The sequence below is a fragment of the Oryctolagus cuniculus genome, chromosome 17 (genome assembly GCF_051225735.1).
Source record: "Oryctolagus cuniculus isolate XC-2025 breed Fujian yellow rabbit chromosome 17, ASM5122573v1, whole genome shotgun sequence".
Lineage (NCBI taxonomy): Eukaryota > Metazoa > Chordata > Mammalia > Lagomorpha > Leporidae > Oryctolagus > Oryctolagus cuniculus.
In genome coordinates this window covers 53332416-53343491 of record NC_142883.1, presented here as the reverse complement: position 1 = coordinate 53343491, position 11076 = coordinate 53332416, and the positions used below count along the sequence as shown (strand labels likewise).

At 50.0% G+C, this 11076-nt stretch overlaps 1 long non-coding RNA gene across 4 annotated transcripts; it reads right to left on the bottom strand.

Moving 5' to 3' along the window:
* Nucleotides 1-436: 436 nt before the first annotated feature.
* Nucleotides 437-11014, bottom strand: LOC108178515 (uncharacterized). Of its 4 annotated transcripts, none has more exons than XR_016224283.1 (4): nucleotides 10855-11014; nucleotides 3030-3255; nucleotides 949-1377; nucleotides 437-844 (listed from the first exon to the last, which is right to left on the bottom strand). It is a non-coding gene; the product is annotated as an uncharacterized LOC108178515 (long non-coding RNA). The 4 variants fall into 4 exon arrangements; XR_016224282.1 differs by having other exon boundaries at nucleotides 3030-3258; nucleotides 10855-11004; XR_016224284.1 differs by having other exon boundaries at nucleotides 3030-3176; nucleotides 10855-11004.
* Nucleotides 11015-11076: the final 62 nt, after the last annotated feature.

Below are 11076 nucleotides of genomic sequence, written 5' to 3'. Positions count from 1 at the left end.
CTCTCTCTCTCTCTCTCTCTCTGCCTCTCCTTCTCTCTCTATGTAGCTCCGACTTTCAAATAAATAAATAAATCTTAAATAAGAAAGAAAAAAAGAAAAAAAAAAAAGGAATCCGTACCCATTAGCATTTACTATTTTCCCCCAACCATCCCAGCCCTTGGCATCTCCAGTTCACTTTCAGTCTATATGAAGCCACCTGTTAGGAATACTTGAGATGAAATGGGATCATACAATGTATGGCCGCGGGTGGCTGGTTCCTCTCACTTGGCATGTTTCCAGGGTTCAACCATACTGTGGCATGTGTCAGTATTTCACATCTCTTTGCAACCAATGCTAGTCTTTTTTGTTAACACATTACATCTTGTTTATTCACTCTGTCAGCTGATGACGTTTGCACTGCTGCACTTTCGAGCTATTATGAATAGTCATGCGCAAGTTCCTTTTTTTAAAACTCATTTATTTGAAACGGAAAGAGAGGAAGAGAGAGAGAGGGAGAGGGAGAGAGGGAGAGAGGGAGAAAGGGAGAGGGAGAGAGAGAGATTGATTTTCCATTCTTGGGTGGCGGGGGCCCAATTACTTGAGCCATCATCCATTGCCTTCCCAGGCATTTTAGCAGGAAACTGGAGCAGTATCAGAACACCCAGGACTCAAATTGGCCCTCCAATAAGGGATGCCAGAGTCCCAAGCAGAGCTTACTTGCTGTACCACAGTGCTGACCCCTGAGTTAATTTCTCTATGTGGTGCGTGATAAGGACCCAATTTCACCATTCCACGTATGGATACCCAGGTTGTCTCAGCACTATTTGTTGAACAGTTTCTTCTCCCTTTGAGTTCTCTTGGTGCCCTGCCAAAAAAAAAAAAATTCAGTTGACAATAAATGCTTTAATGCTGGATTCTCAGCTCAGACCACTGATACAGATGCCTATCTTGATGCCAGTACCGCCTCACCTTGATTTCTGTAGTTTCATGGTATGGAATTTGTTTTTCTTTTCCAGGATTGTTTTGGCTATTCCAGCTATTCTGTTCTTAGGCTTTTTTGTTGTTGTTGCTGCTGGGTGAATAAATTGTTTTATTTTCTGCTTCCTATTTGGCCATCACTGATTATAAGTTTTATATATGTATGTCTGAGCCCAGTCACTGCACTAAGTTCCCTGATTTGTTCATTCCACTGGCTAGGACTTCTCCAGTATGAATCATATCATTTGCAAATGGTGACGAACTTGACTTTTCCTTCATACATGCGTGCCTTTCATTTCTCTCCAAGTAGTGATCAGATATTCGCCATGCAAGCATCCTTGCTTTGCTCCTCCTCTTCATGGGAATGCCTTTGTTATTCGTCTGTTCTTCATTGCCAGGTCACCATCCACCATCTACGGGCTGCCAGATTGAGACAGAGATCATTTATCCTGTTGACAAAGTCTCCTTTTATTCCTAGTCCCTAACATTTCTCTCCAGAGGTATCTTATCAGGATGATTCTACAGCTTCCCTCCTGTGTCCCAGCCATGTGATGAACAGCATTAATAAATCTCTACCTCGATCACTCTGTACAAACCAAGTGTCTCCCATCCGGGGGGGGGGGGAACACATTAGTTCACAAGAGCAGAAATAACTCAGGTTCTGCTGGCACGTGCCCCCACCTGTGTAATACAGAACAGATGTTTCCAGCTGAGAGCCAGGAGGTCAGGTCTAGCTTGGCCTGCACGAGGAGTGGGGGCAGTGTTTAAAATCCTGTTTTGAATTACTCCCTGCATGTAAAAATCAGATTTCAGATAAGAATTCTGGGGTGGGTTTCCGGTTCATCTTGAAAATTTCTAAGATACTGCCAGCAGGCCACAACCGTCCTGCACAGCCACAGGGCTGTGGGGAGCCCCCTTCATTAGCATCCCAACCCCGCCCCCTTGTCTCCATGCCCCATTGTTTCCCAGACATTAGGGGCAAGGGTCAGTTGCCAGTTTTTTTTTAAATTTTTTTTTTTTGTATTTGTGCAATTGCTTTTCTTAGAACAGAACTGGGTGAAAGTGAAATATTTCTTGTAATCGCATCTCCAGCAAATGTGGGAAAAAAAAAAAAGAGAGAGAGAGAGAGAGAGACCAAGATGGCTCTGTGCTTCAAGAGAAATGTAGGAAACATATGGCGAAGGGGAAGACTTTCCCTCCATGCTTAATATGCAACGTGTGTCTGTTGAAAGAATCAGACGGAGAATGCCACCAGAGAAGAAATCCCTGGAGAATACGGAAAAAGCTGGGAAGGGAAAGAAGACCTCGTCAATCTGGGAGGACAGAAGTCTGAGATTCAGTAGGGTTTATTTCAGGAGGCACAGAATCTACACAACACTGTTAGAAGGAGGCTAGTGGAGCAAGGGCATGCCACTGCTCCAATCCTGACCTTGAGCCTGACCTACCTGGCCCGTGGGATGCTTGAGTTTCTTTTTCTTTTCTTAAAATGTGTTATATTTATTTGAAAGGCAGACATAGAGATAGAGAGAGCGAGCTTCCGTTTATTGGTTTACTCCCCAGATGGCAACAGCAGCCAGTGCTGGGCCAGGTTGAAACCAAGAGCCAGGAACTCCATCTGGGTCTCCCATATGGGTGGGCAGGGGCCCAAGTACTTGGGCCATCTTCTGCCGCCTTCCCAGGCACATTAGCAGGGAGCTGAAACAGAGCAGCCAGGGGCTGGTGCTGTGATGTAGCTGGTATGGCATCACATGTGGGCGTGGTTCATGTCCTGGCTGTTCCACTTCCGATTCAGCTCCCTGCTAATGGCCTGGGAAAACAGAAGATAGTCCATGTGCTTGGGCCCCTGCACCCACATGGAGACCTGGAAGAAGCTCCTGGCTTTGGATTGGCCCAGCTCCGGCACATGACTATTTCAATTAAAGGCTGGACACATTTGCACTTACTTTGTTTCTGATTTTTTCTGCTTCATAGAGAAGAATTCCCCCATAGCCTTCCTTTGAATTTTGAGGATTGGGTTAAAATGAAATGGGAAGGGGCAGGCATTGTGGTGCTTTGCAATGGCAACAACCCACCTCTAAGCGCTGGTTTGCATCCTGGCTGCTCCGCTTCCAATCCAGCTTCCTGCTCTTGTGCCTGGGGAGGCCGTGGACTTGGTGCCTGCCACCTACCTGGGAGACTCAGAGTTCCCGGCTCCTGCTGTCCACCTGGCCCAGCCTTGGCTGTTGCAGGTATTGAGAGAGTGAATCAGCAGCTGAAAGATCTCTGTTTCTTGCTCTTTGTCTCTCAGTTTCTATCATTCTGCTTTTTGGATAAGTTAATAAATAAAAATCAAATGAGAAGGTTTTTGAAAGTTAAGATTTACAACCTTGAATTTTGTCTTTTTGTGTTTGTACACTGAAATATATTCTGAAATCTTTTTGGAGTTACACCAAAAAGTTGCAAACGTCATATCCCGTGAACCTATTAGCCTCACCCTTTAATTCTAGCATCATACATTATTATTTTACATTATTACACACATAAATTATTATACATTATTGAAATCGGGGATTCCTACCGATATACTACTCTTAACTCATCTGTAGATTTCATTCAAGTCTTGCCAATGGCTTCACGGACATCCTGTTTCTGGTCCAGGAGCCAATTGCATTGGCTCATCACACGGAAGCGTCGCACACCAGCGTGTGCCTGTGTTTCCCTGATGATTCTGGAGAATGCAGCCCCTCTGGCTTGGCCTGCGGTGGTCCCCGGAGGGAGGCTGAGGCTGGATCTGCTTGGCAGAGACACCACAGACATGGTGTGCCCTGCCCAGTGCGTGCACGCACGGGCTGAATGGTGCGACTACACCAGGCTGAGATGATGGTGACTGTTCACGCGGTGAAGCAAGTGCCTGATTTCTATCTGCAGCTTCTATTTTCCCTTTGTCACCAGAAAGACCCTGGGGAGGAGCTACTGGGAGACCAAGCGAATATCCCATTGGACTTAATCTATTAGGGATGCTGAAACAAACATACTACACACTGGTGGTTTACACACCAGAAACTCCACCTTCTCTTGGTGTTGGCAGCTGGGATAAGCAAGGTGAAGGTGCTGGTGGGTCTGGTGCGTGGTGGGGTCCTGTGTCTCCAAGGTGGTGCCCTCCTGGGTCCTCCCATGGTGAGAGGTTAACCACAGAAGCTCTTTAACAAGGAAACTGATCCCACACATGACCGGATTGCCCCCCAACACCCCACCTTCTAATGCAGCCACCATGTGGACTAGGTTTCCACACGGCAGGCACTGAGCCCACAGCCCCGTGTGTCATCGCTAATTGGGCCAGGGCATTTGGCATCGCTGAAGTTCTTGCTGGCAAAAATGATTAGCATGATGTGAACCAAGTCGTCATTTCCATCATTCCTTCCACATGTATTCACTGGAATCCTACTGTAAGGAAGGTGATCTCTGTTTCTCCATGTGTTTATTTACTCAATTATTATGTCTGTAGGGACTCATGTTTTTTTTAAGATTTTTTTTTATCTATTTGAGAGGCAGAGTTACAGAGAGAAGAAGGAGGGAGAGGGAGAGGGAGAGGGAGAGAGAGAGAGGGAGAGAGAGAGAGAGAAACATCTTCCACTCACTGGTTCACTCCCCAGATGGCTGCAACGGCCAGAGCTGGGCCCATCCGAAGCCAGGAGCCAGGGCACAAACTGGTGCCCATATGGGATACTGGCACTGCAGGCAGAGGCTTAGCCTACTTCACCACAGCGCCAGCCCTGGATATTTATTCTATAAGCTATAATTTGCCATTATGATTAACTACTGTGTTATTCAGTGTGTTCTGGATTGGAGGCAACTTTGAGTTGGTTTCTGTGTCTTCTGACAGGGCTCAGTCATTTTAAAAAATATGTATTTATTTATTTGAAAGGCAGAGAGCATGGGGCTAGTGCTGTGGTGCAGTGGGTTCATGCCCTGGCCTGAAACACTGGCATCCCATATGGGCCCCAGTTCTAATCCCAGCTGCTCCTCTTCCTATCCAGCTTTCTGTTATGGCCTGGGAAAACAGTAGAAGATGGCCCAAGTCCTTGGGACCCTGCCCCTACGTGGGAGACCTGGAAGAAGCTCCTGGCTCCTGACTCCTGGCTCCTGGCTTTGGATCAACACAGCCCTGGTCATTGTGGCCATCTGGGGAGTGAACCAGCGGAAGGAAGACCTCTCTCTATCTATCTATCTCTGCCTGTCAAATAAATAAAATAAATCTTAAAAAAAAGAAAAACAAAGGTAGAGAGCAGGAGGGAGGAAGAGAGAGGGAGAGGAGAGAGGGAAAGAGAGATCATCCATCCCCTGATTCACTCTCCAAATAGTTAACACCTGGGACTGGTCTAGGCCAAAGCCAGGAGCCTGGAACTCCATCCCAGAGGCCATCATCTGCCACCTTCCCAGGCACACTAGCCAGGCAGCTGGATCAGAAACAGAACAGCTGGGACCTGAACCAGGACTGATATGGGATGCTGGCATCACAAGCAGTGGCCTAACCCACTGCACCACACCACCAGCCTCAAGCCTCAGCCATTAAAAAGAAATTATTTGCTTATTTTAAAGATTCTGTGTGTGTGTGTGTGTGTGTGTGTGAGAGAGAGAGAGAGAGAGAGAGAGAGAGAGAGAGAGAGAGAGAGAATATCTTCCACCCTCTGGTTTGCTGCCCAAATGGCCACAACAGCTGGGCCTGGGCCAGGCTGAAGCCAGGATCCAGCATCTCCCATGTGGGTGGCAGGGACCCAAATACTTTGGGCCACTGTGTGCTGCCTTCCAGGAACTTAGCCAGGGAGCTGGATCGGAAGCAGACGGGCTGGGACTTGAACCAAGCAGTCTAATATGGGATGCAGGGCCCCAAGTGGTGGCCTAACCCACTGCACCACAACACCCGCCCACTGGTCATTTTCTGAGCCCTTCTATCCTTTCCTGCACCACAAGATGCTCTAGATACATTTGTTCGCCCCCTGACCCAACCCCTCCACTCAGCCAGTTCTCTAAGGTGCCCTGGCTCCTTTTACCGGCAAATAATTAGAAACCACGATCTGGGAGCTAAGCTAGTGGGCTATTAGTGTAGGAAGTACACACACACCGCTATCTAGGCATCTGGAGATACCATAGGCTGCCTATGTCCCACACCACAGTACCAGCTCTGTCTGCTAATTCCAGCTCCTGCCAACACAGACCCTGGGAGGCACTGCTGTCGGCTCAGGTAGCTGACTCCTTCCCGCGCACTTGGGAAACCTAGGTGAAGGTCTCAGCTCTGGGTTTTGGCCCCAAGAGGCTGTTGCAGGCATTTGGGAAATCAACTAGCAGATGAGAGCTCTCTGTCTCTTGTCTCTCTTCTCTCAAGCAAATGAATTAAAAATGAAAATTACAAACAAAACCACAAGTGCATACCGACCCCTCTAGTTCAGTCGACTACAATAAGACTAATCCTAGCCCTCCACTTTTCCTTATTTGTAACTGCTTCCGCCAATGCTGAGAAATCTGGCCTTTGTTACAATGTATTCACTTATTTGCTCAACGACAAAGGAAGACCTTTCTCTCTGTCTCTCTCTCTCACTGTCCACTCTGCCTGTCAAAAAAAAATTGCTACATTATAGCCCTGTCAGAAACAAAATTGCCAAAGTAGAGCAGTCGCTCCAGCAGCAACACCAACACCAACACCACACCACACGTTCCCTTTCATCTTTAGATCTGCAGTAGGAAGTCAAAATAGGGTTTTCTGGGGGGTGGGCGCTCTGCCACCAGCTCAGGATGAGCAGGTTAATCCACCACTGAGGATGCCCATACCCCATGTCAGAGTGCCTGGGTTCCAGTCTCGCCTCTGCTTCTGCGCCAGCCTCCTGCTACTCCATACCCTGGGCAGTAGTAGATGATGGTTCGAGTGCTTGGGCCCCCTGCCACCCACATGGGAGATCTAGATAGAGTTCCTGGCTCCTGGCTTTAACCTGGCCCAACCCTGGCTGTTGTGGGCATTTGGGGAGGGAACCAGCAGGTGGAAGATCTCTGTTTCTCTGCCTTTCAAAAAACAAAACCCAAAGAAATAAAAAAAAAAAAAAAGAGGAAAAGAAACAAAATAAGGTTTTCCTAAGAGACTTGAGTTTGTTCTGTCACCACCCTTCTCAGTACTGTTATATCACTCATTTGCAACAGAGTTGGGTTCATTTGTGATGTTTGTCTTCCAGTTTGGGTTTCCACCATATCCTGATGGATTTTAATGACTTATGTGGGGGGTTGGAGCCCGCTGGTGATACATGAAACACGATCCCAGGTCCCAGGATCAGAATTATAGAAAATAAGCACACCCAGAGAATTATAATTTCTCCCTTTCCTTCTGTCTCTGCTCCGGTGCCTCCATTCTTTCGATCTCTGTTTACCTACTGTAGGGGACCAATCTTACTAGTTTTTTTAAAGTTGAGATCTAGAGATAGAGAGCTACAGAGAGATAGAAAGCTACAGAGAAAAAGACATAGAGAGAGATACAAAGAGAGAACTCCTATCCACTGGTTCCCTCCCCAGATACCTGCATAGCTGGGGCTTGCTGAAGCCAGGAGCCAGGAATGCAATCCAGGTCTCCCACGTGGGTGGCAGGGACCCAATCCTTGAGTCATGGCTGCTGCCTCCCAGGGTTTGCAGCATGGGAAGCTGGAGTCAGGCACCAGGACCAGGCATCAAATCCACGCACTGTGGTTGAGATGTGGACATTTCAACTACTTGACCAAACACTCACCTCCTCCTCAATTTCTTCTTTATTCCTCCTGTGTTTCTTCTTGCCCAAATGAATGGATGCATGTGTATTTTCCTTCCATTCCCTCTTTCCTACACAAAGCCCAACACAGTCTACTCTTCACTGCCGCCAGTTTTTAAAGCATCGTGCAATTCTGTCCTCCGAAAATGTGATGGAAGTCATTACGGGCTTGTTCAAATGTGTCTTTTCTTAAGTCATTTTTGGGTCCCTGACGTCTCCCTAGGAAAGTTTAGATTTGTAGTTGTGGTGGGAAATCTGTGTTCAGAAGACAAGGTGGTCTGCCACAGGCTTTGTCTCAGTCCCTGTCCTGGGTCTCCATGCTTTTTCCATCTTCCCCCTTTCTCCTCTGAATCCTAGCGCACGTTCCCCAGTTGTGCCCTAATTCACACGCTCAGCTTCCCTCGGCTCCCACTCCTTTGCTCACTGTCTCCATGGAGCTTTACGCTTTGCAAGCCAGAAATGCTGCTTCATCTCAGCTTGTAATTTCTTCTGTAAACAAAGTTGTATTTGCATTTTTGTTTGAGAGTCTGTTCCATTGGTTCACGCACCCACTGTTCCACCCACTCCTTTGGGCAAACATATGCTTCAGCCCTGCTGGCCGAACCTCACTTTATTCTTGGAGAGCGGCTGTCCTCCGGCCACAGCCGTGCACCGGCCAGGGTCTGGGATAGGTCGTGGCTTCAGTTTGCTCTTTGTCGATGACCGAAGGATGTTGAGCATCCTTTTGTATGGCTCATTGGCCTTTTGGATATCTTCTTTTGTGGAGCTCATGGCTTTTGCTTGTTTTATTTATTTGACAGGTAGAGTTACAGACAGTGAGAGAGCAAGACAGAGAGGTCTTCCTTCCATTGGTTCACTCCCCAAATGGCCACTATGGCCGGTGCTACACCTATCCAAAGCCAGGAGCCAGGTTCTTCCCCCTGGTCTCCCACACAGGTACAGGGGCCCAAGCACCTGGGCTATCCTCCACTGCCCTCCCGGGCCACAGCAGAGAGCCAGACTGGAAGAGGAGCAATCGGGACTAGAACCCAGCACTCATATGGGATGCCAGCGCCACAGGTGGAGGATTAACCAAGTGAGCCATGGCGCCGGCCCCCTTGCCTGTTTTAAAATTATTTTAACCTGTAGGAGTTCTTTATTGTGGACATGAGTTGGACATGTATTGTGGACATGTATAGCGCATTTCCTAGTGTGAAACTGGGTGGACAGTACAGCTGCCCACTGAGATAGGGAAGGCAAGAGACCTGATTTAAGGGCAAGGTGAGGAATTCATTTGGGGACCTGGAGAGATTACAGTGCCTGTGCATTGATGACCTGGGGGCAGATGTGCAGAAAGCACTTGGCATTATAGGTCTGGAGCTAGAAAGAGAAGTCCAGAGTTACAGACTTGGGAGGGATCAGCAGGGTGGGAACAGCTGAGATGGCCCAGGGAGAAGAGAAGCAGAAAAGAAAACCAGAAAAAGACAACAAAATCTTGGCCAAAAGGGACACCAGCTCAGCAGGCAAGGGGGGCATATTCAGGGAAAGGTGAGTCAATGGGGAGGTAAGAAAACAGGACACTCGGGTTGACGTCTGGGGTTTTCCTGGTGACCTTATTTCAGAGCGTTGAGGAACAAACGCACGAGGAGGAAGTGGCGCTTGGGCAGACTCCTCTCTGAAAACATTAGGAGGGGAAAGGAGAATGATGACACAGAGAGAGAAAGGCAAACAGAAATCCTAACACAGCAGCAGAGCTGCAGGGCTCGCTGTGGAACAGGTGCCTAATGAGTGACAGGTGCTTTGAGTCTTTGGTGCCGCTCTCAGGAGCGTGAGTGCGATCACTGTTGCTGGCAGGCTGGTACCCATCAGCTCCGCCAATTAGGGTCAGGGAGGCACAGGTGGAGCTGTGCTGGAGGGCAGAATCACATGCAAACTCAATGCAGACATCTGGCTACTTAAGATGCCAGTTAGGATTCCCCTCCCCCCAACCCGTATTGGAGTACCTGGGTTTGATACCCCACTCCAGCTCCTGACTCCAGCTCCCTGCTAATTCAGACCCAAGGAGGCAGCAGGAGACGCCTCAAGTCATTGGTTTCCTGCCACCCACGTGGGACACTCGGCTGGAGTTCCCAGCTCCTGGCGTCAGCCTGGTCCAGTTCTGGCTGTTGCAGGCATTTGGGGGTGGGGGTGGGGAGCGAAGTAGTGGATGGTAGATCATGTTTGGTGTCTGCCTCTCAAATGGATGGAACACAACAAACACGCCAGCTCAATCTGACACTGCTGGTGGAGAAGGGAATGCCCATCTCTGAGCGGACCAAGCTGGCTCCTGGGATGCTCGGCCACTTCGCTCCAGCAGCGTCTGTAGCACCGGGCGCTGGGCCACCCCGCATCGTTCCTGCCTCTCTGTCCTCGACCCCCAACAGCTCCAGCCCTTCCTCCTCCCCTCCCTGGGAAGCTGCCTCTACTTCTCGCCCCCCGTACCAAGTGCTGTGACCTCAGGGGTGTCTCCCAGGTCACTCTGCTCAGGTGACAGTGGGACTGTAAAGGTGGGGCTCTCAGCTCTGCCCCCTCGGTAGCCCTAAAACGAAGCTCCCAGTCTTTCAGCACAAGGCCTGCCTGTGCTGCAATCACCCTTCGGACCCCTGTTTTGCAAGTGGGGAAACTGAGGTACAAGGCCAGGCATTCGCTTCTGGGATTCGCTGAGGCGTCCCTCCATTTCTAAGTGTCGGCTAGGGAGGCTGGGAGGGGAGGCAAGAATAGGACCTCGGCCTTGGAGGCGGGGACCCCACCTGCTTCCCAGGGAAGGAGGGACCCAGCAGGGTGACAGCGAGTCTGGCGCCAGGTCGGACCGGAGGCTGCAGGAGCGGCACTCCCAGGAAGGTTCCTGCATCAGGGTGAGGTTCAAGGTCTGCTCTGCCCAGCAGGGGTGCAGACATTTTAAGGGTTAAGAGAACCCAAAGAAAATAGAAGTAGGAGGAGGAAGTGGGGCTCCGAGTCGCAGCGAGAGGAGGAAGCAGCTCGTCGGAGCTTCCCCTTTCTCCTCCTTCCCCGAAGCCCCCACCCCAAGCCTCCCCCGGCTCCGCCCACTCCTCCTGCGGGGGGCCAAAGCCAGGTTTCCGCCCTCACCTCCCGCCCCCGCCCGGGGTCCCCCGAACCTCGCTTTATTCTTGGGGCATCGCTGGTGCCCGGCACTGAAGTCCACCGGCCATAGCCCTGCACCTGCCTGGGTCCGACAGGGCTTCCAGATACTCTGCGGGCTCCGGGGCGGGATTCCTGGCACACCCGGGCCGGTCGGGCACCTAACTGACACGGCCCCTCCACCAGGTGGCGGCAGAGGCCGGAGAGCGGCAAGCCACGCCTCCTCAAGGACCCGCCCA